General features: G+C 41.3%; 1 long non-coding RNA gene across 1 annotated transcript; it reads left to right on the plus strand.

The window, feature by feature from the left end:
- The first annotated feature begins 8,172 nt into the window (after positions 1 to 8,172).
- On the plus strand, positions 8,173 to 13,622 carry LOC123607453. Its single transcript, XR_006716751.1, has 3 exons — positions 8,173 to 8,861; positions 9,671 to 9,781; positions 10,966 to 13,622. It is a non-coding gene; the product is annotated as an uncharacterized LOC123607453 (long non-coding RNA).
- Positions 13,623 to 24,789: the final 11,167 nt, after the last annotated feature.

The following is a 24,789-nucleotide window of genomic DNA, read 5'->3' on the forward strand; positions in this document are numbered from 1 at the left end:
GGGGCTCACTTGTGCTGGTGGTACCCTGGAAACCACCCAGAACATTCCAGAAGCTGGCATTTAACCACTCTGTCCAATCCCTGTTGGTTGAAGGTTGATCCAGGGGGCATTAGGTTCCCATCCACTGCCCCCCCCACCCCCACTTTTCCAGGTGTGTTCCTTGCAAACTCCTGCAGTCTCCAGAAAGCCCTCAGACAAAGGAAATGAGAAAGAAAGTCATCTAGTGCAGAATTGTCACCAGACAACTGCCTAATGCAGCTGTTGGTACACTCAAGTGCGCTGGGGGTGAGTTGGAGGTAAATGGGACAGGGCACCAGCAGCATCTGCCATCAAGTTGGCAGCTCTGGTATGAAGGGGAGAGTCAGAATAATGGGAAGAACTAAGGTTGAAGCTTGATTCAGCTCTTTCCAGGTTTTAACTCAAATTCTTTAGTTATGCCTTTCTCTTGGGATAATTGTAAACATCAGATTAAATAAGCATATGAAATGTCACAGCATTTTGTAGTTTGTAAAACATCCAGACAAGGGACTTCGGAGATCCTCTTTAAAGCCAATCCTCCATCACGTCCCGTAAGTGGTCCTCCCATATCTGACTCCATGTGTGTGGTGGAAGATAGGACTCTGGGCTCAGAAGGTCCATGTTTCAGCTGCCTCCATCTGTTGACTGATAGATTTCCAGTGGGTGGGTTTCTAGGGAATTATTCCAGTGGAGACAAGCGAAGTGAAGTTAATGCTTTTTCCTTACATCCTCAAGCAATTCCTTCCTCCTGGCCCTTGTTTTGAGTTCATTTTTCCTTCTTCTTGTCCTTCCCACTCACATAACACAAACCCTCAGAGCAAAGAAAGGAAGTCAGCAAATTTTGTCAAAATTGCTCCTCTGCAAATCTGTCAATGGTACTTATTAGTTTAATAACATGCAGAGCTCATACCTCATCTCTTTTAATCTTCATCAGGACCTCGCACAGTAAAAATCACTGCCATTTCATAGATGAGGAAACCAGTCTCAGAGCAGTTAAATAACTAGTTCACACTCACAGCCGGCAGGTGGCAGAGTGTGGATTTAGATACAGCTCAAATCCTGAGCCAGGAGGATAAAAAGATGTTTCATTTTGTATCAGAGATCATGTTTTCCATATATATGTGATTTGTGAAAATTATATGTGTGTGTATATACATACGCACTCTCCCCCATACACCTGTACATATGCAGGCAGACATTCATACATAAATATTTTCTTCCCTCCTGAACTGACTTCCTTCCCAAATGTCAGTTTTGTTGTTGATGCTGTCTTGGGTTTACCTTTGATTCCTTCTTCAGTACCGATGACCTTAATTAGGATTCCAAAGAGTCGGTAACATCTTATTTGTGAAGAAAAGACTTTAATACATGAAACCACAATGCTTCCTCTCAGAGGTATAGGGCCAAAATAAAGGAGTTTTGGGAAAAAGAAGAAGAAATGAGGGTTAACACTGTGGTCCTTCTTTGTTTGCATACACACCTGCACAACCCTGGACAGGTACGTTCTTGGTCAAAGATGGAAGGATTTTTCTACTGAAGCAAATCAAAATGCATTCCTGCTGTTTTTTCTGGAGATGCTTCCATAACGTGCAACAGAACTGAAGTATCTTACTTCATCATACCCACTTACAAAATTGTGTGCCTTAAGCACCAAACACTAACACTCTCCTGTCAGAAGCATCCTTCAGGCTCCAGAGTGGCCTGTGTTGGAAGTCACTTCTTATCTTTACTGTGTTAATTACCCACCAATGATCTCAAGTGTTCAACTGCTGAAAGGACTCACAGGACTCAGTTCATATTCAACAAAGAGCTTCGTCACAGGCAAAGGATATAGTTCAGCTGCACAGAGGAATGTTAGGCCATCAAGGGGTTCTGGTATCTCAAGTGCAGCCTTGTTTGTGCTCCCACCGTTGGGTTACGCATTCTGTCCAAAGTCTCCAGGCCTCAAACCACCACCAGTGTGCATGTGAGGCATTGTGATACCAGGAAGCCCAAGTTTTGTTTCTGGTGGTGTTGGGCCAGTGAACTGGTCACATAGGCACTTTCCAGATATACAACTAGCCCTACTCCCCTGCCTCCGTCAGCCTCCACCAAAACCAATGCAAATCATCAATCTGTTGATTATTACTAAATGATACTATCATTCTGCAGCAAAACAACTGGTGGTTGTTGAATCATGGTTCCAGAATCTCACTTATTTTTTTTAATGTTTGTTTATTTTTGAGAGAGAGAGAGCACAAGCTGGGGAGGGGCAGAGGGAGAGGGAGACATAGAATCTGAAGCAGGCTCCAGGCTCTAAGCTGTCAGCACAGAGCCTGACGTGGGCTTGAACTCACGAATTGTGAGGTCATGACCTGAGCCGAATGCTTAACCGACTGAGCCACCCAGGCACTCCATTTATTTTTAGTTAATAGATCTCATGACCGTATCCAAGGGTCAGTAGCTTTGTGGATATGCACGTGATCAAGACTAGCAAAAATAAGCCCGTGCTGGGCACTTACTGTCCTGTGTCCCTGAGCTCAACTGCTGGGGAGTGTAATAATAGTAAGAACTGAGTCCATCCGCTCATGTCCCTGATATGGTGATTGCCAGAGTGATCCCAGGCACATCCCTGAGTTGAATGACACGGGTGCTGAGTTCCAGTCCCCTTTTTAAAGTGCAGGAGGGAACACGCTTTCTGGGCTGCTTTCTGAAGAGGAGATCAACACCTTTCCTTTTTCCTTAGTATCCTCAAAGTGTTTGTGATTGTGTCCCTCTTGGTGCTTCTGTTTTGGTTGGAAATGAACTCCTTTTCTATGCTGAGTTTGTTTTTTGCAAGTGATATCAATAATTTCAAATCCCAAAACAGTATATGAACTACAGTTTCAGAATAGATGGGGGATTAAGAATGTCTAACTTGGAGCAAAGATGATTAAGGAAGGAGGTAAGAGATCTTTAAAGGTTTGAAGCGTTATCTCTAAGAGGAATAAAGCTTACTTTGATTTTTATACTAGGACTGGTAGGGAGTCCCAAGGTTGACGAATTTGGTTCAAAAGATGGAAGAACGCCCATCAGTGATGATTGGCTCAGGGACATGCTGCTTAGCAGTAATGAGCCCTCAGAGTTAGGATGAATGATCAATTGCCGGAAATATTAAAGATTTGGGTTCTAGATTCGTGGTTTTGAAACTGTGTTCCTGAAGTGCTGGGATTCCACAGACTTGCCTGATGGCCACTGTGGGATCCAACAGGAAAACCGAGTGGGCATAAATTCTGTCCCCTGTCCTATTTCATCATGGCAGCTCAATATTAATCTGTTTTACACATTGGGTTTCATATAATAATTCATTTGATGAAAAGATTTCCATGAGTAAGTAAAGTTGGAAAAGTAGATAACCATTGAGGTTCAAGTCTGAATTCTGTGATGCAGGATGACCCAAAAGTCCTTAAATCCTCCATTCTTTCAGAGTACCTTTTACTTTACTATCCAATACTGATATCATATGGACTTAAAGAAATTGTTTCCTATCCCAAATTTCCAAGAACTTCTATAGATGATTACATTCTCCTGGTTGACATTGCTGATCTCCTGCTTCTGCGTTCTTCTCCATGACCTCTAGCTACCTCACCACTACATCTTCATCCTTCCTTCATCCTATTTGATCATCCCGAAATATTGACACAGTGCTCCATTGATTCCTTAAGGCAGTGTTAACACAAGGCTAAAGCTGGTAGTGGTTAACACACCTTTTGCTCAAGAGTTGGGTTTAGTGAGGGAAATTTCTTCATAGATCATGAAACAAAGTAAAGCTGAATGTGAGGCATCTAACAGTGCTAGGAGCCCCTTTGGATCTCTTCTCCAGCTCGGTCTTCCAGCCACACTGAACAGACTAACCTCTCCATGCTACTTTATTCTTTAAGTTTCTAGATTCTGCTCAAACTTTTTTTTTTTTTTTTTTTTTTTTTTTACTATCAGCTTGCAAGGAAGCTGAAAATGTCAAAATACAAAAGCCTCTCTTACCAATATAGACATTTTGTATAATAGAATGAGAGAAAATTTTTCCCTCCTACCTCAGCCTCTTCCATTCTGCCCAGATTCTAGGCCTCTCTTTGCAGAACTAAAAAGGCCACTAAATCAATTCTCTAAACCAAAGAACACTCATTTCCCCAGAGTGAATTTGGCCATTACCCCTCAGAATGGTTTTAGAATTCCCTTAGTGTCTTCCCTTAGTAGATTTGTGTAGAACTAGGTAATGTTTGAAAGTTCTTTCTCAACCTAACTGGAGCTCCCAGACTTTGTGGTGGACTTCCTGGCACTGTGGAGGACTTTACTGCATGTTAGGCACTTCAGGAAGAATGACACCCTTCTAGAGTCAACATATTATTTGAGGATTTGATAACTTCAGAGGCAGTGGGTAATTAGGACAAAGGAAAATGGGGAAGGAGAAGCATAATTCATTCATTAATTCATTCAACACATGTTTATTGAGTACTTACGATGGGCTGGGCACTCTTCTAGGCCCTAAGGAAATGATAGTTATCAGATCAGACAAAATCCCTGCTTTCAAGGAGCTTATATTCTAGTGGAGGAAGACAGACAATAAATAGATATATAGCCTGTCAATGGGGAATAAGAACCAGGAAAAAATAAGAGTAAGAGAATAAAAAGTAATAAGAGGTAGAGGCTGCTATGTATTTTAGGTATGATGGAAATATCTCTGATAGGATGATATTTTAGTAAAGACCTGAAGGAAATGATGGGGTGAGCCACATGGATGTCCTCGGGAGAAGAGTATTCCACACAGAGGAACAGCAAGTGTAGAAGTCCTGAGGCAGGAGTATGGGGGTGTTGGAAGACCATTGAGGCCATGAAGGCCATAGTGGAATAGCAAGGGAGAGAGAATGCTATGAATACAGTCAGAGAGGAGCTGGGAACAAGTCCATAATGAGCTTAACAGCCAAATAAGGACTTTTTGTTTTATTCTAGATGAGTTTACAAGAAGTAACAGGTATGGAGAGTAGACACAATGGCAATCTCAAAGAATTGGCTTTTCATGTGCTTGGGTATTATGTTTTTTAACATTAAATGGAAGATTTCATGAAGGCCCCCTGAGCTGGCCTTTGCCAACTCTCAGCTCCCGCAGAGAAAGTGCTTGGTGTAGGTAGAAGAAAAGGTGGTTTTTGTTTTTTGTCTCCTCCCCAGCTCTGCCCAGGAATCCTATGGCCCTACTCACTTTCTATTTCAGGGGAGCAGCCCCTGCTGACTGGTTGCCATTAGGACCATCTAGCCCAGAACTGTGGAGGGTGGGGTGGAACTGCTATCATAGCCGGGCTGACATTGTGCTGAACAGAGTCTCCTCACCCTGATGGTTGACAGGTTGGCAACCATCAAAGATGAAGAAATATAAGCACATTTGAAGGAAATGTTTCATATCTTTTCAACTGCATGATTTTTCAGTTACAGAGAAGGTGAAGTAATGATGTCATCTAGGGAGGTTGCCTGCCAAACAGGCCCTCATAGGTGTGTATGTGAGTGTGTTTGTGTGTGCATCTGCATGTTGTAAATATTTCATATGTGTGATTGTGTGTGTGTGTGTGTGTGTGTGCGTGCGTGCATGTGTGTGTCTTAGCAGGGGTGTGTGTGTGGCCAGAAGTGTCATTACAATTCAGAGCTTGCTTTCCCATTGAAGATCTAGGAACTGGATTTGTCAGAGCTCCCAAGGGTTGTTAGGTTCAGAGGGACTCACCCACATTAATCGAACCCACAAAAGACTTATTAAGTAATTTAGAACACCATTTGCTTAATTTATAGTGAGAAATCAAATTATCAAAGGGACTGATGACCACATCTCTGCTGGTCACAGGATTCTCTCTCTAGGCCCCTGAGGAGAATTAACATATTTTCCCCCCGGGGAAGCCCTATGACACTCAAAAGGTTGTTTGGTGATCAAGGCAAATTATGTGAATGATCTTAATGACCAGCATTATTAAACTGCCATGACAAGCCATGGGCCCAAACATTTGGGTTTACTGCTCTAAGTACTTTCTCTCTGCATTAGCACTGGGCTTCCCTAAATCCTGTCCTTGGAGGGTTATTCAGTCCAGTTGCTTACATTACCATTAAGAAAAAATGTTGCCTTAAGACCATTTCCCAGGCTATAGATTTTTTCTTCATTTGGTAAATAATTGATTCGATTTTTAAGCCCTGTTCCTCCTCCTTTTGATCTGAAGAATATCATGCCTGTTACGATGACTGTTGCAGATGATAGAACATTATCTATTACATAAAGATCTTACTAATTTAACACAAGGAAACCACACTTGCAAATTCTTCTGTGGCATCTCACTATCTCTCTCATGGGTTGACTGCATGTGGGAGGAGGACATCCATTCAAGGATTTGTTGTCACTGATGAGAAAGAGTGGTTGAGAACACACATCCGGGAATCATGGAGATGGAGCTCTGTACCTTCATAGCAAGTTGGGCAAACTGTTCCGCCTCTTACAGAGTCCTCATAGTAAGACAGGAATAGTACCAGTTATTATGTCATAAGGTTGCTCATACACTCATTTGAGGACTAATTAAGTACCAAGCACTGCTCTAGGTACCAGGGAGCCAGCAGTGATCAAACATTGCTGCCCTCCGGAAATTTGCATTCAAATGAGAGGAATGACACACAGTACAAGAGATAAGTAAGTACACTGTTTAGTTTCAGAAAGTGATCAGTGCTATACAGAAAAATAAAGCAGGGAAGGGTTGTTGTGACATGTAAATGAAAGAATGTATGTAAAGTCCTTAGAATGCCTGACCTATAATGATAGCAAAAACTTCAGCTGTTACCAATTGAGCTGTACCGCAGGGACTCTTACAGTGAAAGAACTAAGTGTGGCCCTCAGAATAGCACATGGGCCTCACACACAACTTGGCATGTAGTTATGCTATCCATGACCACTGTGTCTCCAATGCAAGTTTAATATTTTCCTGTTTTTACTCGTTGCAAACACTCAGGAAAAGTATTTAGAACAAAAGATAAATTATCCTTAATGTCACCACTCAGAAGCAATTTAACATTTGGTATGCATCCTCGTAGGCTTTTCTCTTTTTCTTTGGACGCGCACACACACACACACACACACATTTTTTTTTTTTTTAATTTTTAACATTTTATTTGTTTTTGAGACAGAAAGAGAGACAGAATGCAAGTGGGGAGGGGCAGAGAGAGAGAGGGAGACACAGAATCTGAAGCAGGCTCCAGGCTCTGAGCTGTCAGCACAGACCCTGACGTGAGGCTCAAACTCATGAACCTAGAGGTCATGACCTGAGCCAAAGTCGGATGCTTAACGGACTGAGCCACCCAAGTGCCCCCCACACGCATTTTTTAAATGCAACTAAAATTACTGTTACATAACCTGCTTTTGTCACTTAAAGCTCTATCTTCTGACATCAACAGATTCACATCAGTATTTTAATGTCCAATTATAGTACACTGGAAAGAGAAATCTTTTTATTTTTTTATTTTTAGAGAGCAAGTGAGCAGGGAAGGGGCAGAACGAGAGTGAAAGAGAAAGACAGTTCAGCGCAGAGCCTGACCTGGGGCTCCATTTCATGACCATGAGATCACGACCTGAGCCAAAATCAGAAGTTGGACGCTTAACTGACTATGCCACCCAGGTGCCCCTGGAAAAATTAATCTTAAGCTAGTTTGTTATTGATAGATACTCATCGACTTCCAAGTTTTTGTTTCTATAAAAATGCTTTGGTTTTAAAGGCACAACTTCACTATTTGGCCTAGAGTTTGCCATGGATCTGTCATGAGAAAGTATGCATTATGTCCATATTTACTATGAACTCTTATCACCTTTTAAAAACCCAGCTGGGAAGATTGAATAGAAACTCCTTCATGGTACCTAGTTTAATTTAGAGTCAATTCAGTGTAATTACATTTAACTGTATTCAGTTTAGATGTGTTTTTTAACATCTTCCGTGTCAGGACACCATGCTGATTCCTGCTGGGAACCAAGATGAGTAAGACGTAATCCCTCCTTTCAAGGAGACCAAGACAGGAACATAGATATTGGTAATCAGCATATAGGCCAGAAGAATCATCGGATCACAGACTAGGGAGAGGACATATCTATCTGTTTGCTGTGACCAAATAATAAGAAATGTTAGCCTTATGTCATTAGTGTGTGGAATAAGCAAGCCTCCTGAGACAGAGTCATAAATGATGTACTGTTTTTGTCTCCTTGTTCCCTTTTAAGTTTACTCAGTAGAAGGAAGTTCTAAATGAAATTTTAGGCAGAGGAACTTGGGAGGCCTTAGGTGGGCTTTCTTAGAAGAAATGTGGAAACTAAGACCTGGTGATTGAGTAAAAGTTGGCCAAATTGAGGGGTGTGGGCTCTGGGGCAGGAAGAGGGAAGAGAAGAGTGTTCCTGATGTAGAGTAAAGATGAGGAGGTGAGAAATAGCCTGATGCCTTAGAGGGGTTCAAAGATCAATATAGTTATGTGGGAGGGAAGGAGAGGTGTACTGTGGAGGGCTTTTATAGTGGGACAGATTTTCTCTGAATACCCCAGGTTACCCCAGGTTTTAGCCTACATTCATACAAAGTGGGCAGTAAATAAATATTTTTGAAAATAAAGTCTGAAAATCATATAAGTTTTTGGTTCCTTAACACAATTTCCCTTCTCGTAATTCAGAACCACCATGCATCAACTTCCCACTTCTCCTCACTGGAAAATTGGAGGACTATCTCCAAATGGTTTTTGGACCTTAAGGCAGAGGGAGAAAAGTTTGCATCCTTCAAGCAGAAGCTCCCATGGAGTTTGTTGGTAAAGCAAGTTGTCTCAGGAAGTAATGACTGAAGGTGAGTGAAGGATTGAAGCCTCCGGGTCAAGGATTATCATTCAGAGCGGACGAATAAGCTAGACTCATCCAAAGCACAAGCTATTTCAAAGGTGGTTTTCTTAGGAAAAAAAATGGTGATCAATCGTATCTTTCAGGAAATCAACTCTGCTGAAAATAATTTATCCTGCTTTTTACTTTTGTCTTCTTTCAGTGAATTAAACTATAACCAAGCTTATTTCTTGATTTGCATTTCTCCTTAATTATTCTGAGCTAAGTTCTACCCTGCAGAGCTCCAGAAAATGGATAAAATATGCATCCGAGTGTTGAACAGCAGCGGCAGACTCCTACACACCAATCCCTGGCTGTGTGGGACGCTGCCATTTTCCCCAAGTCATTTCAGGTCAGAAACACCTCTGCTCCCAAAGAATAGCATTTAGGGGCCCCCACACAAGGTCTTTGTATGCACCGTATAATATCTATCAAGGAGCAATACATTGTTCTGCACCCTCCCAAGAGTAAGTGCAAGGCTACTTTTCTGCCCCTATGGACATAGAAGGGATTCTACAATCATTCTGCCCAATGGGAAACCCTGCGAATTACCTTTAGAGGGCTTGAAGTCAAAATCAGAACATGATTTTACTTTATTCTCATCCAATAAGCCAAGCTTTCTTTTAAAAATAACATTAATCCATATGATTGTGGAACTTCTGAAAACTGCAGAAATGAGTTAAAAAAAAAAAAAAAAGTATCCACAATTCTGCAGACTTAGACTTGGTTGGTGTGTTCTTTGGCTTCTGGACTTCTGCCTCCTGCCTTCCCCTAATGCAGATACAATGCCTAGAAGTGTCACAGGCAACTTGCAACCTTGAGGATAAAATTCACATGCTGAGCATGAAGGAGCATAATGACAGAAGCTTGGATTCTTTCTCAATGCCATTGGTGAGAAACCATTCTGGTTCACTACTTTTACCTCTAATCTTTTTGGAGTAAAATAAACCCCTATCCTTGGAAACCATTAAAATTTTAGCTGTATTTTGAAGTATGACACACGTTCAGAAAAGTGCATCACAAGTTTATAGCATAATGAATTTTTTTCAAAGCCAATATAAGTGTGGACATGTAATATATGTATACCAAGAAAAAAAGCATTATAGTAAGTGACTCCCAGTTACTCTCACTTCCTTAAGTAACCTGAATCTGAAGTTAACCACAGATTAGTTTTTCCTGGTTTTGAACTTTGTATGAATGGAGTCACACAGTATTTTTTTTTTCTTTGTTTCCAGCTTCTTCTGTTCAACATTATATTTGTGAGGTTTATTCATGCTGTTGTATGTAGCATTATTTATTCATTCTCTTCATTGTATAGTAGTATAATTTATAAATATACCATAATTTGCTTATTCATTTTGCTACTGATGGACATTTGAGTTGTTTCCAATTTGGGGCTGTTAAAAATAATACTGCTGTGAGTATCCTTGTACATATCTTCTAGTGAATATGTACACACTTTGTAGTGAAGATAGCTAGGAAAAGAACTGCTAGGTCATGACATATGTATGTTCAGCTTCAGTAGATAGTGCTCAAGTCCAAAGTATGAAGTTCCTTCCAAAGTAAAAAAGTTCCAATTTCCACTCTAACCAGCCCTCATAAGAGTTTCAGCTGCTTCATATCCTTGCCAAGTATATTCACATCATCGTGGGACCTGAACTTTTTTTTTTTTTTTTTAGGATTGGAAGACACTATACTTTTACAAAGTGATTGTCATGCAATTCTTCTTATTGTTCACTCCCTAAATACTGAGTACATGCCTGAGTCTTAGTGATGATTCTCTCTCTTAAGGGAACAAAATTTACAATGAGTCAAGCTGGTTAATATGAGGTTTTGGATTTTGGGATTATAATGAGGTCATCCCTTAGCAACTAAGCTTAAAGCTAATGTCATGCTTCATTTGAAATGTTAGGTTAAATTGACTTTGGTCAATCAATGCTAGGTTTAAAAACTAAGAGAGAATGTGTGGGATGTTCTTGCTCCATTATGATAAATGCTGTGATACTCAAGGGTATTGCTGTGGACAATAGGATGTGGAATTCAATCAATCTGGCACAGTGCCCTCTACTTTGCAGAATGAAGAGAAAGGTGACAGTTGGATGAAGAAAGGCCTTGTGGAGGAAGTGTCATTAGAGCTGACCTTCAGGAGCAAGTTCAATGTTACTGCAGGCAATCCTGGGGAAGTTATTACAGAAAGTGCAGAGGAGATCACTGGATCAGAGGTGAAAAGAACATGTGAGCAACCCTGAGGAAGCCAGCAACTAGGCTGCCCCAGAAGTCAGGAGTCTTTCAGTGTTTTCCGTGCTTAGAGCCTCATCAACCAAGACAGGTGTGTGTGTGGTGGGGGGGGGGGGGGGGGGGGTAGGGGATGACGGGGGAGGTTCCTCTCAATCCCCTGGCTTTAGTCTTGCTCAGCATTCTGGGGTGTGCTGGCTCAGGTCGAAGAAGCAGCACATACTAACTTCCTCCCAGCTGCCTTAGTCAGCTGAGCCAATTGCATTGAGTGCTTGACATCAAGGCTTCTCAAACAGAATCCTGTTGGAAGAAACACAGACAGAGCTCTCCCCTCTTGTGTCTCGGCCTCTGGTAGGAGATTTTCATAGATGGTGCTCATCTCCCAGTTGTGGTACTGGTGGTTGGGATAGTGATTACCTGTCTAGGTTGTGGCTTGGCTGGACTGAGGTCCCATCTAGTAACTTGCCCCAGGGAGGGGCCAAGGCTCAGTCAGATAAAGCCTCTTCTCATTACACGGAACACACCCACCCCATCGGCCCAGTTCTACTGCTTTTGATGTCAGGGATGCAGACTTGGGCTGATTAGTCCATTCAAAGTAGATTGAAAAAAAAGTCCCTATTTATTTAGTCAGGATTGTGTTTCAACAACAAAACCCTGAAAAGCTCTGAGGCTTCAAAGTTTATTTCTTATTTCTGCTATATGTCCATTATGGGTTGGATGTGGCTCTATCCCATCTTACCTTTACTCTGGGACCCATGCTGATGGAGCAGGGGGCCCTAACTGAAACATTGCTATTTATCTCCTGGCAGGGAGGAGCTCAGTGAACCATCCATTAGCCCTTAAAACTTCTGCTGGGAAGTGATCCAAGGCTCTTCTGCCCAGTTCCATTGGCCAAAGTCAATCATATGGCTAAGTTTTCTCTAAGGGGTAAGGAAGGGATAATCCCCCCCCACCACCCCCCGGGAGCAGCATGGAATATTTGTGAAAAATGCTACAATATTCCACACTTGGTCACCAAGGGAGGTATTCCTCAATTTCATCATAAATTTACCTTAACTGACAGGTACTGGTGTGGTTTTTATTTACCATCTTTTAAAACAGTGGGAAAACCTGAGTGGTAAGTACCAATCTCCAGGTGATTGGTGAAGGTCATTCATTTCGGGTGAAGAGCTGAGAAATAACAGATTCAAAGCGTAGTGTGTGTTGTAGGTTGGAGGCATAGAGTAGGAGGCAAGATGGGGGAGAGAGAGGAGCTTGAGTGTGGTGGGCCTTAGGCACCAAGGGTTTAGAATCATTCTTTAGGCAGTGAAGTTTCATTGAAGACTTCAGAGTGTTGGGATGCACACTCTTCCTGCCAAGAGCCCCTAAGACATTTATAAAGGATGAAATGAAGGCTGGGTACTAGTTAGAAACCATCACTAGGAGAATAATGGTGAATTTGACTTCAGTTCCAGACAGATTTAAGTTCAAGATCTGCCTTTGAAATATCATAGCCACATGATTCCAGGGAAGTTCCTCTACCTCTCTAAACCTTGGTTTGTTCCATGTAAGATGGAGATGATAATAGTATTGCCTTCCATGGTTTGCTGTGGGAACTAAGTAAAGTAATGTATGTAAAGTGGTTAGCAAAACCCAATACACCTAGAAAGCCCTTACATGTGGGAAAGCAGAGACAATGAAGATTTAGAATCAATAGGATCTGGTGATTTTATGTGAAGAGTAAAGACATGGGAGGATTTGAAGAGAGTACCAACGTTCCCGGACTGGTGAATGGTAATGCCACTTACCTATTCAGAAGCTGGTAACAGCTGGGGGAGGAAAAATCCTGAGTCTGGGATCCCAGGGAGACATCCGTGGAGAAGGTTTCCAGCAGGTGCTTAGAAATGTGAGCAAGGCTTAGTAGATAGAACTTGTACAATGAGTCATTGGCTGATTGTGTGGACAGATGGTTTCTGGGGTCTTTTGTGGAAAATACTTAATTTTATTTTAATACTTACACAGCACTAAGAGCTGAGGAAAGAGACACTTCTCCAGGCTAAAGATTCTGGACGTCAGTGATTCTCACACTTGAATATATCAGAATTACCTGGAGGGCTTCTTTAAGCCCAGAATTTCTGATTCAGTAGGTCAAGAGGCTGGAAACTGGGTTTCCTCACCTCCTCCAAGTGCTCTGCTCTTATGTTGTCTCTGTCTTAACTGAGTCTTAGAGTAGACCTGGAAAATGCTGACCCCACAAACAGGAGTGATTGCATTCACACCATCGATCCTCATGTCTAGAATAAGATTTAGGGAAATGGCCTTTTGAGAATACACAGCAGATTGCTGGGAGATCAGCAGCAATTCAATATGACAAGTGTGGCAGATTTTTTGATTTGTAACATCCCTATGTTATAATTCATAGAATAAGTCTTTAGCCTATGGACCTTATTCAAGAGATATCATCTGTCCTGATGAACTAAAAAATCCAGAAAACCACAATAAATGCCTGTTGTGTGCAGATCTTTGTCTCACTCAATAGTCTGCCTTTAGCAGCAGCCGCTGTCACAGAGGGGATCTTCCTTTAGGCATTAGCAGGGATGAGGGGTTGGGATGGAAGAAGTGACAATCCTAAACTCCCCTCAGTAATAAAGACTGCACGGATTTACATCCCTAAAGAATTTATAGTTTTTGCCTGGATGTAAAGCATTCTCTTAGTTTACTAACAACTATGTAAAATACAGTAATCCTTTTGTCCAAAGGACCATCTAGTAGAAGCTTCTAAAGTTTCCCATTACTTTTTTTTTTTGCAGTATAATTGACATAAAATAAACTGCACATACTCAAAATGTACAGTGTGATGAGTTTTGACATATATTCACATTCATAAAACCATCACCACACTTAATATAGTGAACATATCCATTACCCTAAAAGTTTCCTTGTGCCCCTTTGTAATCTAGAGACTACAAAGTCTTAGAGTGTGCTCTACTCCCTACATGACCCTATTCCTCAGCAATCACTAATCTGCCTTCTATCACTATAGGTTGGTTTACATTTTCTAGAATGTTGTATAAATAGAATTATATAATATATACTGTTTTTTTGGCAGGGGAGGGGTCTAGCTTCTTTCATTTAGCTGAAGTTTTTTGAGATTCTTCATGTTGTTGTATGTATCAATGGTTCATTCCTGTTTCTTTTTTTTTTTAATTTTTTTTTAATGTTTATTCATTTTTGAGAGAGAGACAGAGAGTATGAGTGGGTGAGGGTCAGAGAGAGAGAGAGAGAGAGAGAGAGAGAGAGGCAGACAGAGAACTTGAAGCAGGCTCCAGGCTCTGAGATGTCAGCACAGAGCCCGATGCGGAGCTCAAACCCATGAACCACAAGATCATGACCTGAGCCAAAGTCGGACCCTCAACTGATTGAGCCACCCAGGTATCCCAGTTCATTCCTGTTTCTTATTGAGTAGTATTTCACTGTATAGATATACTCCACTTGTTTACTTATCTGTTAATGGGAATTTACGTTGTTTCTAGTTTGGGGCTATTACAAGCACTGCTGCTATGAATATTCACGTGAAAACTCATGTACATGCAGATGCTTTCATTTCCCTTGGGCAAATACCTAGTAGTGGAATGTCTTGATCATGTGATGTACGTGTAAAGTTTTAAAGGAATTGACAAAATTTCTGAAGTGTTGGAACTATTTAAGATTCCTTAAGGAATCTTAATGGTGTATGCAAGTCCCAATTTTTCTGCTTTCTAGCCCATATTTAGTTTTGCCAGTCTTTTTCATTTTAGCCATTTTAATAGATATGTAGAGGTATCTTATTGTGGTTTTAATTTGCATTTCCTTGATGGTTAATGATGTTGATTATTTTTTTCAAGTGCTATTTGCTATTTGTGTGTATATATAAAAACATATACAATGTATACAAAATATATGTATGCAATTTTTTGATGAGGTATTTATTTTTAAATTGATTTGTTTGACTTTTCATCATTGAGTTGTAACAGGTTTTAAAAATATATTCCAAATACAAGTCTTTTGACCAACATATGTTTTTTCAAATATTGTTTTCTCAATCTGTGGCTTGCCCTTTTCACTTTTATAACAATATCTTTTGAAAAGGAAACATTTTATTTTGATGAAGTCCAGTTTGTTGGTTTTTTAAATAGTTCCTATTTGTGTTTCATTTAATTACCCAAAGTTACTAAGATTTTTTTATGTTTTCTTCTAGAAATCGTATACTTTTAGTTCTTATATTGAAGCCTATGACTCATTCTGAGTTAATTTATGTTTATGGTGTAAGGTAAGGATCAAGATTCATTTTTTTTTTGTTTTGTTTTGTTTTGTTTTTACATAGACTAACCAGTTGTTTTGGCTCCATTTGTTAAAACAATTAACCTTTCCTCATTGAGATGCCTTGGCATCTTTGTTAATCAGTGGATCATATATGTGTGAATTCTCTGTTCTGTTCCATTGATCTGCATCTGCCTTTATGCCAATATCACACCGTCATAATTACTTTTACTTTATATGTATTTCTATCTTACTTAGTTACTTTATAATGTTTTAAAGGTAGTTCCTCTAATTATTTTTTTAATATGAAGCCAACCGAAATCTTTTAGAGTTGTACAAACTTCAATCAAATCCCCATGTAGCTTTTGTCTCTCTAAACTGAGAAGTCTTGATTTTTCTGATTTGTCTCTATCCAAAAACTCAATAACAATTATTGTAGTGAAATTTTATCCCATTGCTTCCATTTCTTTTTTTTTTTAACGTTTTTTAATGTTTTTAAATTTTTTAATTTATGTTTTTATTTTTTTGAGAGACAGAGAGAGAGCACGAACAGGGGAGGGGCAGGGAGAGAGGGAGGTGTAGAATTCAAAGCAGGCTCCAGGCACTGAGCTGTCAGCTCAAAGCCAATGCGGAGCTTGAACCCACAAGCATGAGATCATGACCTGAGCTGAAGTCGGGGGGCCCCCCCCCCACCCCCACCCCATTGCTTCCATTTCTAACGTGCTTTCTTTGTGACACACACACACACACACACACACATGGCACCTAAGTAAGTGCAATAAGAGTAGCTTTCCTTCACCCTCCTGTCATTATCACTATTGCTGCTACTGTTGTTACCATTATTGCACACACACTTTAGTTTCCAACATCCTTCCTAAATATACAAAACCATTCATTTTAGTTTTGTGCCCAAAAATTGAGCCAGGTTAATTTCTTTAATAAACGTACATCACTCCTATGTTCCATTCCATCTCGGCTATTCTAGAGGCTGTACTGGGGTATCTCGTTGTGGTTTTAATTTGCATTTTCTTATGAGTAATGATGTTGTACACTTCCTGGAATATAATGGAAAACTCAGATATTATTAATTTATAAGTATTACTTAAATTCTTTCTCCCTAAATGTATAACTGAGTACTTTTTTACACTGATCCTTTTTCAGGATCTTGCCCCTTTACCTGTCTTCGAGAGATCATTCTGTGGTGTGCCCTGATCAGATTATCATTTAATAGACTGAAAAGCCCTATGAAAACTGGAGGTCATGTCTTGTCTTTGTTTTCTGTCTTAAACCAGTGTTCTATTCATAATAAAAATTTCCATTTCCAACCCAACCCCTAAAAATACAGTTTTTAAGAGTGCTGTGTGTGTGTGTGTGTGTGTGTGTGTGTGATTACGTCAAAAGTTTGGGGAAATGCAGATTATAAACTCAGCAACATCAGGCTTACATCTCTGCTTCTCGTGCTTGAAACCAGTCAGATTTTTGTTCAAATTTCAGCAAATTCCACTCTAAGTGATGATCTGACTTTAAGTAGGGGAAACTCCTTTCGGCTCTTTTACAGCATTTTGGAGAAAAAGGAAGAGGGGCTGACAGGCAAAGTTGTTACATGTTAAATCATAAGCTGAAAAGTCATTGAATGCAAAATAATTCAAACTCCAAATGAGAAGAGAGTTCAGGAGGGACTTCTCACAATGAAGTGGAAAAAACATGTCAAGCCAGCAGTAATTGAGGGAAAAGTCAAATGGAGGATGGAAGTCTCCTTTCTCAGAAAAAAGGGCTACTCTGTCTTTGGTGCCTCCTCCACTTTTCCTTTTTTCAATTTGGGATGAGGAAGGTGACAAACTGTAGGGAACATAGGTGGAGGGAGAGCAGAGGAAATTGCTGGCTGAGCAGGAGCTGCAGGGGCGGAGGGGGAGGGGCCCCACTTTGTGCTTAAAAGAATCTGAGAGGCTGCCAGCAGCCCGAATATGAATTAAGGAAGGTGACCTTACAGAAATAGAAAAAATGACCTCTCTCTAAAATCTAGAGGGAAAAGATGAGGATGTTAACTAGTTAGGAAAAAAAATCATCGCATATTGGAATATGAAAGGACCTTGGAGGTCATGGAAACCAACTCTTGCATTTTACAGATAGGCCAACAGTTGTGAAGAATGAACCATCAGAGTCCAAATTGGTCTGCCACAACATAATATGTTTGCATTTGAAGTAATAAAAAATAATGTCCTTCAACATCGAAGAAACTGTGTGCTCTGAGAAGAGTCAGTCTTTTCCTCTCGTGGCTTTTTGTCAGTGACACTTAGCACCATCAGAGCCCTTTTAGAAGCACCGGATTGACTTGCCTAAGAGCCATAGCTTGTTTCATGAGATCATTTTAAATTGTGTTTTTGAATATTTGGAAAACTATATTCATCATCATACTTAGTACTTAATCAATAGTTGTGTACATTTTGATTCTTTTAATAAATAGCTATGGTATTTGAGCAGGGTTGCTGTATACCTGGTGGCCCAGTGGGTTGGGGCCAAGGAAGACAAGGCTCTTCATTCCCACCACCTCATACGTTTCTTAGCTTTGGCTGTAAGAGCAGCCTTTCATGTGTCTTCCTGTCTCCTACCTTGCCTGCTTCCTAACCATCTTCTGCACCAGCCCGCAGAGTGACTTTCCTAAAATGCAGACCCGATCATACCGCCTTCTTGCTAAAAACTCTTGGTAGCAACTCAAAGACCACAGGTTAGATTCTAAACTCCCTAACCTCCAGGTCCTTCCTGCCCTCCCCCCCCCCTCATTTATGGCTCCCCTCTTAACACTTTACACTCAAGTTTTAGTGATCCCGTGTTACTCAGCAGACCACTCCAGATGGCTGTGTCTTTGCTAGCAGTTCTCTACTGCCTAGGATGTCCTTTCCCACTTCCTTCTCTACCTACTATCTGTCTACCCATCCCTCAAGGCTCAAAGCAATAATTTCCTTGCACTCCCAGTTACAAGCGACTATACTTCTAATAGTGTCTCACTCCTTTCTGGATGTACATTTCTCATCACACCTGTAACATCTTATTGCACTTATTTGTACCCACATCTATGCTAGAGAAATCAATGGTTTTCAAACTTCAAAGCACATGGTGCACATAAGAACCATCCAAGGAGTTTGTTTAAAAGGCAGAAATTTCTTGGCCTCACCCCAGAGCTTCTGTTTCTGATTCTGATTCAGTAGGTCTAGCATCAGAGGGGTTCACGGACATCTCTGAGCCTAAGGAGAACCTACTGTAAATCAGGTAAGTCTTCTCCTGCTTACAGCACCATTTTTCCAAGGGCAGAAGATACTGCTGGTGAGTTCCACCTGCTTCTCCCTGATCACTGACTCACAAGAGTATCAGCTTGAGAGATCCCAACACTCCCTTCCTCTCCTCCCACTCTCTTGGGGGTAGAATATGCAAAACTCATTTATATTCCCGCAAGTAGGTGAGAATCACATTCTGGGCCATCACCATTCAATAATGGAAGCTTTGTGGAAAGTAGTGACAGGTGAGAGGAATGATTTCATTTTTCACTTTGACAATTGGGTGAAGCAGATTCCTGGCAGTTCTGCAAAGGTTTTATGCCCACATAGTTACCCAAGATATCTGCTTAGCAACCAAGAAATGCTGCAAGGGGAGGCAAAGCAGATTCTTCTCTCAGTGGCATCTTGTAACTGAGATGCTGCTGCACAAAGAGGAGATAAGAGGGCACCTCTGACCTAGGGTTCCCGCTTGTTCTATGGTCTCCAGAAAGGCCTGTCCTGAATGCCCTGGTCCCTCTCCCCTCCCCACAGCCCACGCAGAGCTCACCTAGAGGGGAGCATCATTCCCCAGGGGGCTTGGCTGTGCTTGGCTAGACTTCTTCTTTGCGTGACTATTTTTTCTGACTGTAACATTCAACCTATTTGTTGGAGGTTTGTTTTGAGAGGATCTAATATAGCACCCCTCTTTCATGCCTGGGTTTTGAACTGCGAAGGCAAAAAGCAGGCACTTGGCAAACCAAATAGGACAAGTTCATGGAAAAAGTGGATATTGGAGGATGGGGCTTGTATCTGCCGACAAGGGGGTTTCCTAATGCTGAATCCTGGAACCAAACTGAACTCCCTAAGTGACAGCCCTCCCGTCCTCTGCCCAGGAGCTGGGGCAATCTAGCAAATGTGCCCTGGGCCAGAAGGTGGGTTCCCTGGAGGAAGAGTGGCAGGGGCTGAGCAAGTCTGGATGTCTCTTTTAAACCCACCCATCTGGTGACTCCTTCAGTCTTTCTGGGTGGAGGGAGTCAAGGGCAGGGAGAAACCACAGTGGCAGGAAACATCAGACATAGGTACAGGTGTTCCCCAAACCCAAGTATATTTACTGTTAACTATTGGGAAAATACAGAAAAATATATAAGGAATAAAATGCAAATCATCAGTAATTCCAAAGATACACCATATATTTTTTATTCTAAGGCACATATTTCTTACTTTCTAATGTTCCTTAAATTGGGATGTACTTTACAGTTGTATGTGTTTAATGTAGTATTATGACTTTTTCATGAAAGTTTTTTTAAGCCTCTAGTGCCTCTTTCAGTTGTCAATATCTTAGAAATGAGGAAAGATGGTAAATTTCAATTGTTTTACAAAATAGGGATTTTACTGGAGCATTTGTCTATATCAATAGGTAGTGAAAACCTGATGTACAATGACTGCAAAATAGTCCAGCAACTGAATGTATCAGAACGTATTTAATCTCTACCTTTTGTCATTTAAGTTGTGCTTTTCTGTTTGTTTTAGTTTTTAGTATTATAGATAATGTGGCTGGTAAACTTTCTTGTACCGAAGTCTTTGCTCCAAATGTGATCTTTCCCCCCTTAAGAATTGGTTCTTGAGTCCAGGATATTAACTTTTTTTTAATGTTTATTTTTTTTGAGAGGGAGTGTAAGTGGGGGAGGGGTAGAGAGGAAGGGGGTCTGAAGATCCAAAGCGGGCTCTGTGCTGACAGCAGCGAGCCTGATGTGGGGCTTGAACTCACTGACTGTGAGATCACGACCTGAGCTGAAATTGGCTGCTCAATGGACTGAGCCACGCAGGTGCCCCCAAGATATTAACTATTTAAAAGTGTTGATTTCATGTGACCAGATTGTTCCTCAGAAAAGTTATCCAATGGAGCATCCCACTAATACTGTCTGAGGGTGCTCATCTCAGCACAGGCAGCAACACTGAATATCATATGTTACATTATAAGGTAAGATACCTTCTGAATTCGAGAATTGTCTATCTTAATGCCTACCTTGCCACTCTTCATCAACCCTCCCATGGTTCCTCCCAGTCTGGTCCAGTATCCTGGGAGAATAAGAACAAGCACAGAGGACAAGACTCAACAGTGTAAAAATCTTTGCTGCCAAACCCAACATAGTCCCCTGATTGGTTAGGCTCACTGATGGAGGAATGAGGCAGCCCTAAATGGCTAGAATCAAAGCAGGCAAAGGAACATCCACAGCTCCTTTGCCCTCTGTCCATGATCACAGCTCCCAGTGGCAAGGTAGCAATATGGCAAAACTGTGCCGAGGAAGCTGGCCGGCTAAGCGTTTGTCTTGATGCCTAGAACACGCTGTTTGAGGTTCCTCACTGCACCTCCTTCTCTCTTTACCCCAGTGCTCAGGATTGGAAGAACCTTGAGCTTCCTGTGGATGCCAGAAAGCATCATCGGTGGGGATGCCATGCTTCACCTTGGTCTCCAAGTAGCCATTCCAGAGACAGCAAGGGAAGGCTTTGGTCTGGGTTTGATGCCATGCAACACATTTTAATCAGCATCTGCCATGTGAAAGTCAGTATTAAGTGCTGTAGGAAAGACAAGGTTTTATTTCTGTCGAGAGCTTTTTATGGCAGCAGTTCCATGGATCCCCACCCCACTCCAACCCATCTGCTTGCTCCTTGGGTATAGGCAGGAGATTTTTCTGGAAAGGAACAGCATGTGCTCACTCCTCAGAACCACAGACAGAAGCAGATTGGACTATGGCAAATGCAAGCCTGTCATGTTTACTGGGGAAAAAAAAAAGTTCTTGGTTCCCCAGAGAATAATGTATCAAAACAAAGTGGATTCTATGGACATTTCTCAGCAGGAGGATGTGTACTCAGGTTAAGTAGAGAATTCTAAGGCCTAAATATGCCCCAATTACACTGGATTCTTTACCTGTTTCTTCCCTGAGAAACAGATTCTCTTATTTGATACTTAAAACCAACTGGGGGCTTTAGGTGAAGATTTTAGGGTAGAATTTGGGCTTTTTCTAGTAAGATGATTTACCACATCTGCTGGGCCAAGTGCCTTCATGCTACAACAGTTTATGTTTAAACAGTTTCTATAAAAGTAAGGGGGCTCGTAGGGTTTCCGAGACAGGTAAGCTGCACTAGGATAGAGCTCACTGGTAATGGAGCCCAAGGAGCCTTCTCAAGGGACACTACCAGGGATGGTGGTTGTGGACCAAACAGAGGAGCAATTTGAACAGCCAGTCTCTCAGACAGGAAAGGTGGAAGAAGATATCCTTTCCCAAAACAGGTGGTAGTGCAGAGTGTTGGATTACGTAATAGTGGAACAGACCCATCTTGGGGAAGACAGTGTCCTTGGGGGGTTCCTCCAAAGGGAATTCAAGGAGATTTGAAGGCAAAGTGAGTAGGGTTGACATCTCATCAAGACAGTAGGGCTCTAAGGGTTGATCCAGGAGCCCTGGGCACTCTGATGTCCTCATAATGGTATCCTGTTCTCCTGGCAGAGCAGAGAAACTGGGGAAAACTTGGAGAAGCTTTGATGCACTGATCTCAGCCAGCTCCCAAAGATCTTTGGAGCATAGGAGAGCAGAAATGAAGCCTCTCAGTATTATTTTTCCTGAGGCCCCATCTGTGCAATGAGATTTACTGCCTGAGGTCAGGATGGGGATTAACTCTTGGATCTATCCAGCCCATTGAGGAGAGGGTCTTTGTCAAACAACCCTTCACTGGGTTGGTATCTCACCAAGAGAATAGGGCAGAACCTGTAGGGTCAGCAGGGGGGTAGGGGATCTCAAATCTGTCTGTGCTGGTGGGGCTTCCACTATGAACACTCTTGGGGTTTTACTTCCTGCTGACCATTTGAAAAATCCTGGAAAGTAAATAATACATAAGAATAACAAAGAAGATTTGGTTTCAATAATAAAAGATGAGAAGATTAAGATGGGCTTAAAATGAGACATTTTAAACATGAATAGGCATTTCAAAATAAGTTTAAAAATAAGCAACTGTGTTTGAAATTCCAATAAAAATAAAGGAGGAAAAATAACTGAAATAAATTAGGTTTAAAAATAAAATTTTAAATTAAATTCAAAAAATAAAATTTAAGAAGTTTTGTATCTGGAAAGTTGGAAGAAAAGTTACAATTCCAATAAAAGAATATTAAGAGTTTTTTCAAAAGAGAAGCTACAGCTAGATGAGATTTAAAATAAAAGAAATGGCTGAACTCCAGTAAGAGATCAAAAACAAAAAATGAAGCAATGCGTGATCAAAATAAAACCCAAAGCCATGAGGTGAGAAGCTAAAAACCTGTTGGTAAATGAAGCTAACCATGACATAGGATTTGTAAACATTATAAAATAAAAGGAAAAATATGTAGGATAAAATGAAAATGGAGAGTTTTTCAATTTGGAGTCAGGTGTAAGACAAAGTGGGTGAGGAGGAACAGACCAGGCAATAAGTTCCTGTGGACATGGTTTCCAGGGACTGCTCCTCCTTCTCCCAGTCAGTGACCTCCACCTCAAGGGGCGCCATTTATTTTGGGGGTGGGGGTGAAGAGCCAGGTGGCAGAAAGTCAAGAGCTCCTCTTACCCCCTTGTCCTAGACATCACCCCCCACCCTCAGACTCTTGGTGTGGTCTAACCCTGACGGTATTTCTCCTTGCTCCTTAATTCATCGTACCTATGAGAGGCCCCGAGGAAAGGAATTTTCCAGAGCCACTGCAGCCCTGGGGCAGAAGAAAGAGCCCCAGATCCTGCTGTGACATTCACCCTCCTATTTTCACAGGAAAAGGAGAAGACATGAAAATAGGTAAAGAGAAAATCAAATATGTATTGAGGGTAAAATGTCTAGAACTGTAAATCATTCACTAATAACTCCTTTTGATGTCTTCTGCATCAGAACATAAATACCAGCGGCAGGAAGTTTATCTTCTGCAAAGTTGCTAAAACTACACCATATATAATTATATATTCTTACTGTATTGGCTTAAAATTGTGCAGAATAAAGTGTAACCTAAAGAGAAGCCAAAAATAGTTACTTGGTTTCCTTTGCCAAATTTCCTTGAAAAATGTAAATGCATGAGTGTTTAAAATTAGGTAATCAGCTAACAAGTATTTGTTGAGTATCCTGTATTTGGAGGCCTGGAAGCCTCCCTGGAAGCAATGAGGACAGACTTCCTGGCCTTGCTGTCCACTAGAGGGGCACAGGGCCCAGCCCAGGCTAATTTTCATTGCTGTGACCTACTTTTCATCAATCTGATAGCCAAAAAAAAAAAATGTATTTTGAGCATGCTTGCTCTTCTAGGGTCTTTCTTGGTCTACTACTAAGACACTCAGGCATTTTCTTCTCTTCAAAAATAGATTGTTCCTGCAAGTGGGCATTTTAGAAAGTGCTGTGCTATTTTACTTCCTTAACTCACTTTTTTCTGCCTCAGATGATGCTGCAGGTCTGACCACACTACCTAAGCAGCAGCAGGTAGAATCCTCTGGTAAGAATCACATTTATAAATTAATTTCATGTTCCTGTTTATTACTGTGTATAGCCTGGTTTCTCTAAGCCTCATCAGTCTGTCAGTAACAGAGAGGTCCTATAAAACATCATAGCCCAATAATACCTAATAAATGCACATCCCAGTCATCCATATTTCGGGGAGTGCCTATGATAGTTCATGCCATCCCACTTAACTCCTTATGTTCACCTCTGGACCCTCTTTGCTGTCCGTTTGTGAATCCACTGGAGACTGTTGTGTCACGGTTACCACCAGGTCCCGTGGTAAATGGGAACAGGAAGCAGTTTACACACCACTCCCCCCACCGTCCTGAGCCCTCCAAAAGACTTAGAGCGAAGGTAGACAAAGGAATTTTGCGTGTTTGTGCCTGGATGGTGGACCCCCAACCCTGCTGTTCACCTCAAGCAAATAGCTGCTGGTGCCAAGAGGCAAAGCTAAGAGCTGTAGAGCCATTCTTCATCTCTGGGAAGCCTTACCTGCCAGAGCCCTGGTGTGCTTCACACAGAGCTAACGAGAATACCTACTTCCTACATGCGGGATGGTACTTCTCACCTGCACTCAGAAAAACATGCTGGGCCCTTCCTTGGGTTTTTCCTGGAGCTCCTTTATCCATAGAACTTAGACAC

This window comes from Leopardus geoffroyi, chromosome A1 (assembly GCF_018350155.1).
Source record: "Leopardus geoffroyi isolate Oge1 chromosome A1, O.geoffroyi_Oge1_pat1.0, whole genome shotgun sequence".
NCBI classification, from domain to species: domain Eukaryota; kingdom Metazoa; phylum Chordata; class Mammalia; order Carnivora; family Felidae; genus Leopardus; species Leopardus geoffroyi.